The sequence below is a fragment of the Euprymna scolopes genome, chromosome 18, assembly GCF_053919585.1.
Source record: "Euprymna scolopes isolate OS-2025 chromosome 18, ASM5391958v1, whole genome shotgun sequence".
Classification (NCBI taxonomy): domain Eukaryota; kingdom Metazoa; phylum Mollusca; class Cephalopoda; order Sepiida; family Sepiolidae; genus Euprymna; species Euprymna scolopes.
Window position 1 is genome coordinate 104,166,393 of NC_136499.1, and position 14,310 is coordinate 104,180,702.

Genomic DNA, 14,310 nt, shown 5'->3' on the forward strand with positions numbered 1-14,310 from the left:
TTTTATAGATACATGCAAAACCACATTCATTTTTTAAAATCTAAATTAATAAATTAAATAAAATATAATCTTAAAAAGATACGATACAAGTTAAGAAAGCATTTCATCCAAGGCGTGAAAATTGTTAAACAAAATGTTTGTACTATAGGCTTTAAAAATAAAGGTACAAGATTCAATTTGAAATTTATTTATCTTCAAAGTCCACTTTTATACATTTTACAAAGTGAGGTATTAAATTTTTATACCTTACTTTGTAAAATTTATAAATGTGCAAATTGAATCTTGTACCTTTATTTTTAAAGCCTATAGTAAAAACATTTTGTTTAACAATTTTCACGCCTTGGATGAAATGCTTTTCTAACTTGTATATATATATAGTCGATCCCGGTTCGATCCCAAGCCAACGCATCAATGTTTTTCATTGCGGCATAGTCTGAAAGAGGTGAAGCGTCGGTGGTGTAACGGTTAGCATAGTTGTCTTCCAAGCATCGATCCTGGCCGACGCATCAATATTTTTCTTCGTGTTATCTTTCGCCAGTTTTGCATCAGTCCAAGGGGTAAATGTTCAAGATGCATGCTGGTTAAAAAGTACCAGGTAATAATTGTAGGAAACCAGTACATGATGTATGATATTCTTAGATTTATGTTATGCTTGCGGTAAGGAAGCGCTAATGTCCGGCTAGCTAAGTCGGTGGAGCACGAGACTCATAATCTACGAGTCGTTTGTTCGAGCACCACGTCGGGCTGAGTATTATTTTGTCACTTTTATGATTCACCGTTAACTACCAGACATGTAACGTATTTTCATGTTTTGTTTGAATATCAACTCAACGTCATTGATGGCATAGTTCGTTAGACATGGTAGCTTGGGCAGTTTAACGGTTAGAATGTTTGCCGCCCAAGCAGGCTATCCGGGTTCTATTCCCGGGCGACGCATCAATGATTTTCTTCGTGATATAATTCGGAAGTTTTGCATCTGTCTCAGGAGGTAAATGTTCAAGATGCATGCTGGTTAAAACAACAAGGTAATCGTTGTACGTAAAAATTCTTTAAAACAGATTTTTTTCTGAGATCGCCATTGGACAGTACATGATGTTTAACTTTCTTAGATTTTCAGTTGTTTTGATTAAAGCAACTATCGCTAATCCCCGGCTAGCTTACTCGGTAGAGCACGGTACTCCTAATCTCGGAGTACTTGGTTCGAGCCCAACGTCGGGCTAAGTGTTGTCGTGTCAGTTTCATGATCCAGTCTTCATTACAAGACATAAAAAATATTTTCAAGACTTTTTATGATATCTACTCACAGTCATTGTGTGGCATAGTCCGTAAGCAACGAAATCGTCGGTGGTGTAACGGTTAGCATGGTTGCCTTCCAAGCAGTCGATCCGGGTTCGATTCCCGGCCAAGGCATCAATGGTTTTCATCGTGGTATCTTTCGAATCTTTTGCATCAGTCAGAGAAGGTAAATGTTCAAGATGCATGCTGGTTAAAAAACACAAGGTAAACGTTGTACGAAAACAATTCTTTCAAACAGATTTTTATTCTGAAATCGTGTTTCGACAACGAATTATAAAACGGACAAAGTACTTGATGTTTAACTTTTAAAGGGATTTCAGTTTTTTACCTTTTGTAAATATCGCTAATGGCCGGCTAGCTCAGTCGGTAGAGTACGAGACTCTTAATATCGGAGTCGTGGCTTCGAGCCCAACGTCGGGCTAGGTATCGTTGTATTACTTTTATGGTTACCTGTTCATTTACCGACATGTACAATATTTTCAAGTTTTGTTAGAATATCAACTCAACGTCATTGTATGGAATAGTCCGTAAGCATCGAAAGCGGCGGTGGTGTAACTGTTAGCGTGGTTGCTTTCAACGCAGTCGATCCAGGTTCGATTCCCGGCCGACGCATCAGTGTTTTTCATCGTGGTATCTTTCGAATGTTTTGCATCAGTCAGAGAGGTTTACTGTTCAAGATGCATGCTGGTTAAAAAACACAAGGTAAACGTTGTACGAAAAAAAGTTCTTTCAAACAGATTTTGCTTCTGAAATCATGTTTCGACAATGAATTGTAAAACCGACGAAGTACTTGATATTTAACTTTTTAGAATTTCAGTTGTTTTCCTTCCGGAAATATGGCTAATGTCCGGCGAGCTACGTCGGTAGAGCACGAGACTCTTAATCTCGGAGTTGTTGGTTCGAGCCTCACGTGAGACTAAGTATTGTTGTGTCACTTTTATGATTAACTGTTCATTACAAGACATGTAAAATATTTTCAAGTTTTGTTAGAATATCAACTCAACGTGATTGTGTGGAATAGTCCGTAAGCAACGAAACCGTCGACGGTGTAATGGTTAGTATGGTTTCCTTCCAAGCAGTCGTGCCGGGTTCGATTACCCGCCAACGCATCAATGTTTTTAATCGTGGTATCTTTCGAATATTTTGCATCAGTCAGAGCAGGTAAATGTTCAAGATGCATGCTGGTAAACAAACACAAGGTAAACGTTGTACGAAAACAATTCTTTAAAACAGATTTTTATTCTGAAATCGTGTTTCGACAACGAATTATAAAACGGACAAAGTACTTGATGTTTAACTTTTAAAGAGTTTCAGTTTTTTACCTTCCGTAAATATCGCTGATGCCCGGCCAGCTCAGTCGGTAGGACACGGGACTCTTAATATCGGATCGTGGGTTCGATACCCAGGTCGGGCTAAGTATTGTTGAGTCACTTTTATGAAAACCAGACATGTCACATATTCTAAAGTTTTTGTTAAAATATCAACTCAACGTCATTGTGTGGAATAGTCCGTAGCAACGAAAGCGTCGGTGGTGTAACGGTTAGCATGATTGCCTTCCAAGCAGTTCAGTTCAGTTGTTTTCCTTCCGGAAATATGGCTAAAGCCCGGCTAGCTCAGTCGGTATAGTATGAGACTCTTAATCTCAGAGTCGTGAGTTCGAGCCCCACGTCGGGCTAAGTATTGTTGTGTCACTTTTATGATTAACTGTTCATTACCATACATGTAAAATATTTTCAAGTTTTATTAGAATATCAACTCAACGTCATTGTTTGGAATAGTCCGTAAGCAACGGAAGCGTCGGGGATGTAACGGTTAGCATGTTTGCCTTCCAAGCAGTCGATCCGAGTTCGAGTCCCGGCGGACGCATCAATGTTTTTCATCGTGGTACCTTTCGAATGTGTGGCATTAGTCAGAGAAGGTAAATGTTAAAGATGCATGCTGGTTAAAAAACACAAGTTAAACGTTGTACGAAAAAAAGCTCTTTCAAACAGATTTTTATTCTGAAATCGTGTTTCGACAACGAATTATAAAACCGACAAAGTACTTGATGTTTAATTTTTTGAGTTTCAGTTGTTTTGCTTCCGGGAATATCGCGAATGTCAAGCTAGATCAGTCGGTAGAACACGAGACTCTTAATCTCGGAGTCGTGGGTTCGAGCCGCACGTCGAGCTAAGTACTGTTGTGTCACTTTTATGATTAACTGTTCATTACAAGACATGTAAAATATTTACAAGTTTTGTTAGAATATCAACTCAACGTCATTGTGTGGAATAGTCCGTAAGCAACGGAAGCGGCGGGGGTGTATCGGTTAGCATGGTTGGCTTCAAAGCAGTCGATCCGAGTTCGATTCCCGGCCGACTTATCAATGTTTTTCATCGTGGTATCTTTCGAATGTTTTGCATCAGTCAGAGAAGGTAAATGTTCAAGATGCATGCTGGTTAAAAAACACAAGGTAAACGTTGTACGAAAAATAGTTCTTTCAAACAGATTTTTATTCTGAAATCGTGTTTCGACAATGAATTATAAAACCAACAAAGTACTTGATGTTTAACTTTTTAGAATTTCAGTTGTTTTCCTTCCGGAAATATGGCTAATGCTAGGCTAGCTCAGTCGGTAGAACACGAGACTCTTAATCTCGGAGTTGTGGGTTCGAGCCCCACGTCGGGCTAAGTATTGTTGTGTCAGTTTTATGATTAACTGTTCATTTACAGACATGTAACATATTTTCAAGTTTTGTTAGAATATCAACTCAACGTCATTGTGTGGAACAGTACGTAAGCCACGATATCGTCGGTGGTGTAACGGTTAGCATGGTTGCATTCGAAGCAGCCGATCCGTGTTCGATGTTTTTCATCGTGATACCTTTCGAATGTTTTGCATCAGTCAGAGCAGGTAAATGTTCAAGATGCATGCTGGTTAAAAAACACAAGGTAAACGTTGTACGAAACTATTCTTTCAAACAGATTTTTCTTCTGAAATCGTGTTTCGACAACGAATTATAAAACCTACAAAGTACTTGATGTTTAACTTTTTAAGAGTGTAAGTTTTTTTTCCTTCCGGAAATATCGCTAATGCCCGGCAAGCTCAGTCGGTAGACCACGAGACTCTTAATCTCGGAGTCGTGGGTCGAGCCGCACGTCGAGCTAAGTATTGTGGTGTCACTTTTATGATTAACTGTTAATAACAAGACATGTAACATATTTTCAAGTTTTGTTAGAATATCAACTCAACGTGATTGTGTGGAATAGACCATAAGCCACGAAAGCGTCGGTGGTGTAACGGTTAGCATAGTTGCCTTCCAAGGGGTCGATCCGGGTTCGATTTCCGGCCGACGTATCAATGTTTTTGATCGTGGTATTTTTCGAATGTTTTGCATCAGTCAGAGAAGGTAAATGTTCAAGATGCATGCTGGGTAAAAAACACAAGGTAAACGTTGTACGAAAACAATGCTCTCAAACAGATGTTTCTTATGACAACGTTTTTCGACAACGAATGATAAAACCGACAAAGTACTTGATGTTTAACTTTTTGAGAGTTTCAGTTGTTTTCCTTCCGAGAATATAACTAATGCCGGGCTAGCTCAGTCGGTAGACCACGAGACTCTTAATCTCGGAGTCGTGGGTTCGAGCCCTACGTCGGGATAAGTATCGTAATGTCACTTTTATGATTAACTGTTCATTACCAGACATGTAAAATACTTTCAAGTTTTTTTAGAATATCGACTCAACGTCATTGTTTGGAATAGTCCGTAAGACACGAAAGCGTCGGTGGTGTAACGGTTAGCATGGTTGCCTTCCGAGCAGTTGATCCGGGCGCGACTCCCGGCCCACGCATCAATGTTTTTCATCGTGGTATCTTTCGAATGTTTTGCATCAATCAGAGAAGGTAAATGTTCAAGATGCATGCTGGTTAAAAAACACAAGGTAAACGTTGTACGAAAAAAAGTTCTTTCAAACAGATTTTGCTTCTAAAATCATGTTTCGTCAATGAATTGTAAAACCGACGAAGTACTTGATATTTAACTTTTAAGAATTTCAGTTGTTTTCCTTCCGTAAGTATCGCTAATGTCCGGCGAGCTACGTCGGTAGAGTACGAGACTCTTAATCTCGGAGTTGTTGGTTCGAGCCCCACGTCGGGCTAAGTATTGTTTTGTCACTTTTATGATTAACTGTTCATTACAAGACATGTAAAATATTTTCAAGTTTTGTTAGAATATCAACTCAACGTCATTGTGTGGAATAGTCCGTAAGCAACGAAACCGTCGACGGTGTAATGGTTAGTGTAGTTTCTTTCCAAGCAGTCGATCAGGGTTCGATTCCCGGCCAAGGCATCAATGTTTTTCATCGTGGTATCTTTCGAATGTTTTGCATCAGTCAGAGAAGGTAAATGTTAAAGATGCATGCTGGTTAAAAAACACAAGGTAAACGTTGTACGAAAACAATTCTTTCAAACAGATTTTTATTCTGAAATCGTGTTTCGACAACGAATTATAAAACGGACAAAGTACTTGATGTTGAACTTTTAAAGGGATGTCAGTTTTTTACCTTTTGTAAATATCGCTAATGGCCGGCTAGCTCAGTCGGTAGAGTACGAGACTCTTAATATCGGAGTTGTGGCTTCGAGCCCCACGTTAGGCTAAGTATTGTTGTGTCACTTTTATGATTAACTGTTCATTACCAGACATGTAACATGTTTTCAAGTTTTGTTAGAATAACAATTAACGTCATTGTTTGGAATAGTCCGTAAGCAACGAAAGCGTCGGTGGTGTAACGGTTAGCATGGTTGCCTTCCAAGCAGTCGATCCGTGTCGATTCCCGGCCGACACATCGAAATTTTTCATCGTGGAATCTTCCGAATGTTTTGCATCAGTCAGAGAAGTAAACTGTTCAAGATGCACGCTGGTTTAAAAACACAAGGTAAACGTTGTACGAAACAATTCTTTAAAACAGATTTTTCTTCTGAAATCGTGTTTCGACAATGAATTATAAAACCGACAAAGTACTTGATGTTTAACTTTTTAAGAGTTTCAATTGTTTTCCTTCCGGAAATATCGCTAATGCCCGGCTAGCTCAGTTAGTACAGCACGAGACTCTTAATCTCGGAGTCGTGGGTTCGATCCCCACGTCGGGCTAAGTATTGTTGTGTCACTTTTATGATAAACTGTTAATTACAAGACATGTAACATATTTTCAAGTTTTCTTAGAATATCAACTCAACGTCATTGTGTGGAATAGTCCGTAAGATCCGGGTTGATCTCCGGCCGACACATCAATGTTTTATGTCGTGGTGTCTTTCGAATGTTTTGCATCAGTCAGAGAAGGTAAATGTTCAAGATGCATGCTGGTTAAAATCACAAGGTAAAAGTTGTACGAAAACATTTCTTTCAAACAGATTTTATTCTGAAATCGTGTTTCGACAACGAATTATAAAACCGACAAAGTACTTCATGTTTATTTTTTTAAGAGTTTCTGTTTTTTGGTTCCTTCCGGAAATATCGCTTATATTCGGCTAGCTCAGTCGGTAGAGCACGAGACTCTTAAACTAGGAATCGTGGGTTCGAGCACCACGTCGGGCTAAGTATTATTGTGTCACTTTTATGATTAACTGTTCATTACCAGACATGTAAAATACTTTCAAGTTTTGTTAGAATATAAGCTCAACGTCATTGTTTGGAATAGTCTGTAAGCAACGAAAGCGTCGGTGGTGTAACGGTTAGCATGGTTGCCTTCCAAACAGTCGATCCGGGTTCGATTCCCGGCCGACGCATCAATGTTTTTCATCGTGGTATCGTTATAATGTTTTGCATCGGTCAGAGAAGGTAAATGTTCCAGATGATTGCTAGTTAAAAAACACAAGGTAAACGTTATACGAAAACAATTCTTTCAAACAGATTTTTATTCTGAAATCGTGTTTCGACAACGAATTATAAAACGGACAAAGTACTTGATGTTTAACTTTTTAAGAGTTTCAGTTTTTTACCTTCCGTAAATATCGCTGATGCCCGTCTAGCTCAGTCGGTAGAGCACGAGACTCTTAATCTCGGAGTCGTGGGTTCGAGCCCCACGTCAGGCTAAGTATTGTTGTGTCAATTTTATGATTAACTGTTCATTACCAGACATGTAAAATATTTTCAAGTTTTGTTAGAATATCAACTCAACGTCATTGTGTGGAATAGTCCGTAAGCAACGAAAGCGTCGGTGGTGTAACGGTTAGCATGGTTGCCTTCCAAGCAGTCGATCCGGGTTCGATTCCCGGCCGACGCATCAATGTTTTTAATCGTGGTATCGTTATAATGTTTTGCATCAGTCAGAGAAGGTAAATGTTCAAGATGCATGCTGGTTAAAAAACACAAGGTAAACGTTGTACGAAAACAATTCTTTCAAACAGATGTTCGTTCTGAAATCGTGTTTCGACAACGAATTATAAAACGGACGAAGTACTTGATGTTTAACTTTTAAAGGGATTTCAGTTTTTTACCTTTTGAAAATATCGCTAATGCCCGGCAAGCTCAGTCGGTAGAGCACGAGACTCTTAATCTCAGAGTCGTGGGTTCGAGCCCCACGTCGGGCTAAGTATTGTTGTGTCACTTTTATGATTAACTGTTCATTACCAGACATGTAAAATATTTTCAAGTTTTGTTAGAATATCAACTCAACGTCATTGTGTGGAATAGTCCGTAAGCAACGAAAGCGTCGGTGGTGTAACGGTTAGCATGGTTGCCTTCCAAACAGTCGATCCGGGTTCGATTCCCGGCCGACGCATCAATGTTTTTCATCGTGGTATCGTTATAATGTTTTGCATCGGTCAGAGTAGGTAAATGTTCCAGATGATTGCTAGTTAAAAAACACAAGGTAAACGTTATACGAAAACAATTCTTTCAAACAGATTTTTATTCTGAAATCGTGTTTCGACAACGAATTATAAAACGGACAAAGTACTTGATGTTTAACTTTTTAAGAGTTTCAGTTTTTTACCTTCCGTAAATATCGCTGATGCCCGTCTAGCTCAGTCGGTAGAGCACAAGACTCTTAATCTCGGAGTCGTGGGTTCGAGCCCCACGTCAGGCTAAGTATTGTTGTGTCAATTTTATGATTAACTGTTCATTACCAGACATGTAAAATATTTTCAAGTTTTGTTAGAATATCAACTCAACGTCATTGTGTGGAATAGTCTGTAAGCAACGAAAGCGTCGGTGGTGTAACGGTTAGCATGGTTGCCTTCCAAGCAGTCGATCCGGGTTCGATTCCCGGCCGACGCATCAATGTTTTTAATCGTGGTATCGTTATAATGTTTTGCATCAGTCAGAGAAGGTAAATGTTCAAGATGCATGCTGGTTAAAAAACACAAGGTAAACGTTGTACGAAAAAAAGTTCTTTCAAACAGATGTTCGTTCTGAAATCGTGTTTCGACAACGAATTATAAAACGGACGAAGTACTTGATGTTTAACTTTTAAAGGGATTTCAGTTTTTTACCTTTTGAAAATATCGCTAATGCCCGGCAAGCTCAGTCGGTAGAGCACGAGACTCTTAATCTCAGAGTCGTGGGTTCGAGCCCCACGTCGGGCTAAGTATTGTTGTGTCACTTTTATGATTAACTGTTCATTACCAGACATGTAAAATATTTTCAAGTTTTGTTAGAATATCAACTCAACGTCATTGTGTGGAATAGTCCGTAAGCAACGAAAGCGTCGGTGGTGTAACGGTTAGCATGGTTGCCTTCCAAGCAGTCGATCCGGGTTCGATTCTCGGCCGACGCATCAATGTTTTTCATCGTGGTATCGTTATAATGTTTTGCATCAGTCAGAGAAGGTAAATGTTCAAGATGCATGCTGGTTAAAAAACACAAGGTAAACGTTGTGCGAAAACAATTCTTTCAAACAGATTTTTATTCTGAAATCGTGTTTCGACAACGAATTATGAAACGGACAAAGTACTTGATGTTTAACTTTTAAAGAGTTTCAGTTTTTACCTTCCGTAACCATCGCTGATGCCCGGCTAGCTCAGTCGGTAGAGCACGAGACTCTTAATCTCGGAGTCGTGGGTTCGAGCCCCACGTCGGGCTAAGTAAGCAACGAAAGCGTCGGTGGTGTAACGGGTAGCATGGTTGCCTTCCAAGCAGTCGATCCGGGTTCGATTCCCGGCCGATGCATCAATGTTTTTCATCGTGGTATCGTTATAATGTTTTGCATCAGTCAGAGAAGGTAAATGTTCAAGATGCATGCTGGTTAAAAAACACAAGGTAAACGTTGTACGAAAACAATTCTTTCAAACAGATTTTTATTCTGAAATCGTGTTTCGACAACGAATTATAACACGGACAAAGTACTTGATGTTTAACTTTTTAAGAGTTTCTGTTTTTTTCCTTTCATGTAATATCGCTAATGCCCAGCTAGCTCAGTCGGTAGCGCATGAGACTCATACTCTCGGAGTCGTGGGTTCGAGCCCAACGTCGGGCTAAGTATTGTTGTGTCACTTTTATGATTAACTGTTCATTACCAGGCATGTAAAATATTTTCAAGTTTAGTTAGAATATCAACTCAACGTCATTGTGTGGAATAGTCCGTAAGCACCGAAAGCGTTGGTGGTGTAACGGTTAGCATGGTTGCCTTCCAAGCAGTCGATCCGGGTTCGATTCCCGGCCGACGTATCAATGTTTTTCATCGTGGTATCGTTATAATGTTTTGCATCAGTCAGAGAAGGTAAATGTTCCAGATGATTGCTAGTTAAAAAACACAAGGTAAACGTTGTACGAAAACAATTCTTTCAAACAGATTTTTATTCTGAAATCGTGTTTCGACAACGAATTATAAAACGGACAAAGTACTTGATGTTTAACTTTTTAAGAGTTTCAGTTTTTTACCTTCCGTAAATGTCTCGCTAATGCCCGGCTAGCTCAGTCGGTAGAGCACGAGACTCTTAATCTCGGAGTCGTGGGATCGAGCCCGACGTCGGGCTAAGTAATGTTGTGTAACTTTTATGATTAACTGTTCATTACCAGACATGTAAAATATTTTCAAGTTTTGTTAGAATATCAACTCAACGTCATTGTGTGGAATAGTCCGTAAGCAACGAAAGCGTCGGTGGTGTAACGGTTAGCATGGTTGCCTTCCAAGCAGTCGATCCGGGTTCGATTCCCGGCCGACGCATCAATGTTTTTCATCGTGGTATCGTTATAATGTTTTGCATCAGTCAGAGAAGGTAAATGTTCAAGATGCATGCTGGTTAAAAAACACAAGGTAAACGTTGTACGAAAACAATTCTTTCAAAAGATTTGTATTCTGAAATCGTGTTTCGACAACGAATTATAAAACGGACGAAGTACTTGATGTTAACTTTTAAAGGGATTTCAGTTTTTTACCTTTTGTAAATATCGCTAATGCCCGGCAAGCTCAGTCGGTAGAGCACGAGACTCTTAATCTCGGAGTCGTGGGTTCGAGCCCTACGTCGGGCTAAGTATTGTTGTGTCACTTTTATGATTAACTGTTCATTACCAGACATGTAAAATATTTTCAAGTTTTGTTAGAATATCAACTCAACGTCATTGTGTGGAATAGTCCGTAAGCAACGAAAGCGTCGGTGGTGTAACGGTTAGCATGGTTGCCTTCCAAGCAGTCGATCCGGGTTCGATTCCCGGCCGACGCATCAATGTTTTTCATCGTGGTATCGTTATAATGTTTTGCATCAGTCAGAGAAGTGAAATGTTCTAGATGCATGCTAGTTAAAAAACACAAGGTAAACGTTGTACGAAAACAATTCTTTCAAACAGATTTTTATTCTGAAATCGTGTTTCGACAACGAATTAAAAAACGGACAAAGTACTTGATGTTTAACTTTTAAAGAGTTTCAGTTTTTTACCTTCCGTAAATATCGCTGATGCCCGGCTAGCTCAGTCGGTAGAGCACGAGACTCCTCATTTCGGAGTCGTGGGTTCGAGCCCCACGTCGGGCTAAGTAAGCAACGAAAGCGTCGGTGGTGTAACGGGTAGCATGGTGGCTTTCCACGCAGTCGATCCGGGTTCGATTCCCGGCCGACGCATCAATGTTTTTCATCGTGGTATCTTTATAATGTTTTGCATCAGTCAGAGAAGGTAAATGTTCCAGATGATTGCTAGTTAAACAACACAAGGTAAACGTTGTACGAAAACAATTCTTTCAAAAGATTTTTATTCTGAAATCGTGTTTCGACAACGAATTATAAAACGGACAAAGTACTTGATGTTTAACTTTTTAAGAGTTTCAGTTTTTTACCTTCCGTAAATATCGCTGATGCCCGTCTAGCTCAGTCGGTAGAGCACGAGACTCTTAATCTCGGAGTCGTGGGTTCGAGCCCCACGTCGGGCTAAGTATTGTTGTGTCACTTTTATGATTAACTGTTCATTACCAGACATGTAAAATATTTTCCAGTTTTGTTAGAATATCAACTCAACGTCATTGTGTGGAATAGTCCATAAGCACCGAAAGCGTTGGTGGTGTTAGCATGGTTGCCTTCCAAGCAGTCGATCCGGGTTCGACTCCCGGCCGACGCATCAATGTTTTTCATCGTGGTATCGTTATAATGTGTTGCATCAGTCAGAGAAGGTAAATGTTCAAGATGCATGCTGGTTAAAAAACACAAGGTAAACGTTGTACGAAAACAATTCTTTCAAACAGATTTTTATTCTGAAATCGTGTTTCGACAACGAATTATAAAACGGACAAAGTACTTGATGTTTAACTTTTAAAGGGATTTCAGTTTTTTACCTTTTGTAAATATCGCTTATGCCCGGCTAGCTCAGTCGGTAAAGCACGAGACTCTTAATCTCGGAGTCGTGGGTTCGAGCCCCACGTCGGGCTAAGTATTGTTGTGTCACTTTTATGATTAACTGTTCATTACCAGACATGTAAAATATTTTCAAGTTTTGTTAGAATATCAACTCAACGTCATTGTGTGGAATAGTCCGTAAGCAACGAAAGCGTCGGTGGTGTAACGGTTAGCATGGTTGCCTTCCAAGCAGTCGATCCGGGTTCGATTCTCGGCCGACGCATCAATGTTTTTCATCGTGGTATCGTTATAATGTTCTGCATCAGTCAGAGAAGGTAAATGTTCAAGATGCATGCTGGTTAAAAAACACAAGGTAAACGTTGTACGAAAACAATTCTTTCAAACAGATTTTTATTCTGAAATCGTGTTTCGACAACGAATTATAAAACGGACAAAGTACTTGATGTTTAACTTTTTAAGAGTTTCAGTTTTTTACCTTCCGTGAATATCGCTTATGCCCGGCTAGCTCAGTGGGTAGAGCACTAGACTCTTAATCTCGGAGTCGTGGGTTCGAGCCCAACGTCGGGCTAAGTATTGTTGTGTCACTTTCATGATTAACTGTTCATTACCAGACATGTAAAATATTTTCAAGTTTTGTTAGAATATCAACTCAACGTCATTGTGTGGAATAGTCCGTAAACAACGAAAGCGTCGGTGGTGTAACGGTTAGCATGGTTGCCTTCCAAGCAGTCGATCCGGGTTCGATTCCCGGCCGACGCATCAATGTTTTTCATCGTGGTATCGTTATAATGTTTTGCATCAGTCAGAGAATGTAAATGTTCAAGATGCATGCTAGTTAAAAAACACAAGGTAAACGTTGTACGAAAACAATTCTTTCAAACAGATTTTTATTCTGAAATCGTGTTTCGACAACGAATTATAAAACGGACAAAGTACTTGATGTTTAACTTTTAAAGAGTTTCAGTTTTTTACCTTCCGTAAATATCGCTGATGCCCGGCTAGCTCAGTCGGTAGAGCACGAGACACTTAATCTCGGAGTCGTGGGTTCGAGCCCCACGTCGGGCTAAGTAAGCAACGAAAGCGTCGGTGGTGTAAGGGGTAGCATGGTTGCCTTCCAAGCAGTCGATCCGGGTTCGATTCCCGGCCGACGCATCGATATTTTTCATCGTGGTATCGTTATAATGTTTTGCATCAGTCAGAGAAGGTAAATGTTCAAGATGCATGCTGGTTAAAAAACACAAGGTAAACGTTGTACGAAAACAATTCTTTCAAACAGATTTTTATTCTGAAATCGTGTTTCGACAACGAATTACAAAACGGACAAAGTACTTGATGTTTAACTTTTAAAGGGATTTCAGTTTTTTACCTTTTGTAAATATCGCTAATGCCCGGCTAGCTCAGTCGGTAGAGCACGAGACTCTTAATCTCGGAGTCGTGGGTTCGAGCCCCACGTCGGGCTAAGTATTGTTGTGTCACTTTTATGATTAACTGTTCATTACCAGACATGTAAAATATTTTCAAGTTTTGTTAGAATATCAACTCAACGTCATTGTGTGGAATAGTCCGTAAGCAACGAAAGCGTTGGTGGTGTAACGGTTAGCATGGTTGCCTTCCAAGCAGTCGATCCGGGTTCGATTCCCGGCCGACGCATCAATGTTTTTCATCGTGGTATCGTTATAATGTTTTGCATCAGTCAGAGAAGTTAAATGTTCAAGATGCATGCTAGTTAAAAAACACAAGGTAAACGTTGTACGAAAACAATTCTTTCAAACAGATTTTTATTCTGAAATCGTGTTTCGACAACGAATTAAAAAACGGACAAAGTACTTGATGTTTAACTTTTTAAGAGTTTCAGTTTTTTACCTTCCGTAAATATCGCTGATGCCCGGCTAGCTCAGTCGGTAGAGCACGAGACTCCTCATTTCGGAGTCGTGGGTTCGAGCCCCTACGTCGGGCTAAGTATTGGTGTGTAACTTTTATGATTAACTGTTCATTACCATACATGTAAAATATTTGCAAGTTTTGTTAGAATATCAACTCAACGTCATTGTGTGGAATAGTCCGTATGCAACGACAGCGTCGGTGGCGTAACGGTTAGCATGGTTGCCTTCCAAGCAGTCGATCAAGGTTCGATTCCCGGCCGACGCATCAATGTTTTTCATCGTGGTATCGTTATAATGTTTTGCATCGGTCAGAGAAGGTAAATGTTCCAGATGATTTCTAGTTAAACAACACAAGGTAAACGTTGTAGTA

General features: G+C 39.8%; 30 non-coding genes across 30 annotated transcripts; all 30 read left to right on the forward strand.

The window, feature by feature from the left end:
- The first annotated feature begins 2,898 nt into the window (after positions 1 to 2,898).
- Positions 2,899 to 2,971, forward strand: Trnak-cuu (transfer RNA lysine (anticodon CUU)). Its single transcript has one exon. It is a non-coding gene; the product is annotated as a tRNA-Lys (tRNA).
- A 920-nt stretch (positions 2,972 to 3,891) lies between these two features.
- Positions 3,892 to 3,964, forward strand: Trnak-cuu (transfer RNA lysine (anticodon CUU)). The gene has a single exon. It is a non-coding gene; the product is annotated as a tRNA-Lys (tRNA).
- A 2,390-nt stretch (positions 3,965 to 6,354) lies between these two features.
- On the forward strand, positions 6,355 to 6,427 carry Trnak-cuu (transfer RNA lysine (anticodon CUU)). The gene has a single exon. It is a non-coding gene; the product is annotated as a tRNA-Lys (tRNA).
- A 563-nt stretch (positions 6,428 to 6,990) lies between these two features.
- Trnag-ucc (transfer RNA glycine (anticodon UCC)) lies at positions 6,991 to 7,062 on the forward strand. The gene has a single exon. It is a non-coding gene; the product is annotated as a tRNA-Gly (tRNA).
- Positions 7,063 to 7,295: 233 nt separating this feature from the next.
- Trnak-cuu (transfer RNA lysine (anticodon CUU)) lies at positions 7,296 to 7,368 on the forward strand. Its single transcript has one exon. It is a non-coding gene; the product is annotated as a tRNA-Lys (tRNA).
- A 119-nt stretch (positions 7,369 to 7,487) lies between these two features.
- Positions 7,488 to 7,559, forward strand: Trnag-ucc (transfer RNA glycine (anticodon UCC)). The gene has a single exon. It is a non-coding gene; the product is annotated as a tRNA-Gly (tRNA).
- Positions 7,560 to 7,793: 234 nt separating this feature from the next.
- On the forward strand, positions 7,794 to 7,866 carry Trnak-cuu (transfer RNA lysine (anticodon CUU)). Its single transcript has one exon. It is a non-coding gene; the product is annotated as a tRNA-Lys (tRNA).
- A 119-nt stretch (positions 7,867 to 7,985) lies between these two features.
- Trnag-ucc (transfer RNA glycine (anticodon UCC)) lies at positions 7,986 to 8,057 on the forward strand. Its single transcript has one exon. It is a non-coding gene; the product is annotated as a tRNA-Gly (tRNA).
- Positions 8,058 to 8,290: 233 nt separating this feature from the next.
- On the forward strand, positions 8,291 to 8,363 carry Trnak-cuu (transfer RNA lysine (anticodon CUU)). Its single transcript has one exon. It is a non-coding gene; the product is annotated as a tRNA-Lys (tRNA).
- A 119-nt stretch (positions 8,364 to 8,482) lies between these two features.
- On the forward strand, positions 8,483 to 8,554 carry Trnag-ucc (transfer RNA glycine (anticodon UCC)). The gene has a single exon. It is a non-coding gene; the product is annotated as a tRNA-Gly (tRNA).
- Positions 8,555 to 8,789: 235 nt separating this feature from the next.
- Positions 8,790 to 8,862, forward strand: Trnak-cuu (transfer RNA lysine (anticodon CUU)). The gene has a single exon. It is a non-coding gene; the product is annotated as a tRNA-Lys (tRNA).
- Positions 8,863 to 8,981: 119 nt separating this feature from the next.
- Positions 8,982 to 9,053, forward strand: Trnag-ucc (transfer RNA glycine (anticodon UCC)). Its single transcript has one exon. It is a non-coding gene; the product is annotated as a tRNA-Gly (tRNA).
- Positions 9,054 to 9,285: 232 nt separating this feature from the next.
- Trnak-cuu (transfer RNA lysine (anticodon CUU)) lies at positions 9,286 to 9,358 on the forward strand. Its single transcript has one exon. It is a non-coding gene; the product is annotated as a tRNA-Lys (tRNA).
- Positions 9,359 to 9,373: 15 nt separating this feature from the next.
- On the forward strand, positions 9,374 to 9,445 carry Trnag-ucc (transfer RNA glycine (anticodon UCC)). The gene has a single exon. It is a non-coding gene; the product is annotated as a tRNA-Gly (tRNA).
- A 426-nt stretch (positions 9,446 to 9,871) lies between these two features.
- On the forward strand, positions 9,872 to 9,943 carry Trnag-ucc (transfer RNA glycine (anticodon UCC)). Its single transcript has one exon. It is a non-coding gene; the product is annotated as a tRNA-Gly (tRNA).
- Positions 9,944 to 10,178: 235 nt separating this feature from the next.
- On the forward strand, positions 10,179 to 10,251 carry Trnak-cuu (transfer RNA lysine (anticodon CUU)). The gene has a single exon. It is a non-coding gene; the product is annotated as a tRNA-Lys (tRNA).
- A 119-nt stretch (positions 10,252 to 10,370) lies between these two features.
- On the forward strand, positions 10,371 to 10,442 carry Trnag-ucc (transfer RNA glycine (anticodon UCC)). The gene has a single exon. It is a non-coding gene; the product is annotated as a tRNA-Gly (tRNA).
- A 232-nt stretch (positions 10,443 to 10,674) lies between these two features.
- Positions 10,675 to 10,747, forward strand: Trnak-cuu (transfer RNA lysine (anticodon CUU)). The gene has a single exon. It is a non-coding gene; the product is annotated as a tRNA-Lys (tRNA).
- A 119-nt stretch (positions 10,748 to 10,866) lies between these two features.
- On the forward strand, positions 10,867 to 10,938 carry Trnag-ucc (transfer RNA glycine (anticodon UCC)). Its single transcript has one exon. It is a non-coding gene; the product is annotated as a tRNA-Gly (tRNA).
- A 233-nt stretch (positions 10,939 to 11,171) lies between these two features.
- Trnar-ccu (transfer RNA arginine (anticodon CCU)) lies at positions 11,172 to 11,244 on the forward strand. The gene has a single exon. It is a non-coding gene; the product is annotated as a tRNA-Arg (tRNA).
- A 319-nt stretch (positions 11,245 to 11,563) lies between these two features.
- On the forward strand, positions 11,564 to 11,636 carry Trnak-cuu (transfer RNA lysine (anticodon CUU)). Its single transcript has one exon. It is a non-coding gene; the product is annotated as a tRNA-Lys (tRNA).
- Positions 11,637 to 12,055: 419 nt separating this feature from the next.
- Trnak-cuu (transfer RNA lysine (anticodon CUU)) lies at positions 12,056 to 12,128 on the forward strand. The gene has a single exon. It is a non-coding gene; the product is annotated as a tRNA-Lys (tRNA).
- A 119-nt stretch (positions 12,129 to 12,247) lies between these two features.
- On the forward strand, positions 12,248 to 12,319 carry Trnag-ucc (transfer RNA glycine (anticodon UCC)). The gene has a single exon. It is a non-coding gene; the product is annotated as a tRNA-Gly (tRNA).
- A 233-nt stretch (positions 12,320 to 12,552) lies between these two features.
- Trnak-cuu (transfer RNA lysine (anticodon CUU)) lies at positions 12,553 to 12,625 on the forward strand. Its single transcript has one exon. It is a non-coding gene; the product is annotated as a tRNA-Lys (tRNA).
- A 119-nt stretch (positions 12,626 to 12,744) lies between these two features.
- Trnag-ucc (transfer RNA glycine (anticodon UCC)) lies at positions 12,745 to 12,816 on the forward strand. The gene has a single exon. It is a non-coding gene; the product is annotated as a tRNA-Gly (tRNA).
- Positions 12,817 to 13,049: 233 nt separating this feature from the next.
- Positions 13,050 to 13,122, forward strand: Trnak-cuu (transfer RNA lysine (anticodon CUU)). Its single transcript has one exon. It is a non-coding gene; the product is annotated as a tRNA-Lys (tRNA).
- Positions 13,123 to 13,137: 15 nt separating this feature from the next.
- Positions 13,138 to 13,209, forward strand: Trnag-ucc (transfer RNA glycine (anticodon UCC)). The gene has a single exon. It is a non-coding gene; the product is annotated as a tRNA-Gly (tRNA).
- A 234-nt stretch (positions 13,210 to 13,443) lies between these two features.
- Positions 13,444 to 13,516, forward strand: Trnak-cuu (transfer RNA lysine (anticodon CUU)). Its single transcript has one exon. It is a non-coding gene; the product is annotated as a tRNA-Lys (tRNA).
- A 119-nt stretch (positions 13,517 to 13,635) lies between these two features.
- On the forward strand, positions 13,636 to 13,707 carry Trnag-ucc (transfer RNA glycine (anticodon UCC)). The gene has a single exon. It is a non-coding gene; the product is annotated as a tRNA-Gly (tRNA).
- A 233-nt stretch (positions 13,708 to 13,940) lies between these two features.
- On the forward strand, positions 13,941 to 14,014 carry Trnar-ccu (transfer RNA arginine (anticodon CCU)). The gene has a single exon. It is a non-coding gene; the product is annotated as a tRNA-Arg (tRNA).
- Positions 14,015 to 14,310: the final 296 nt, after the last annotated feature.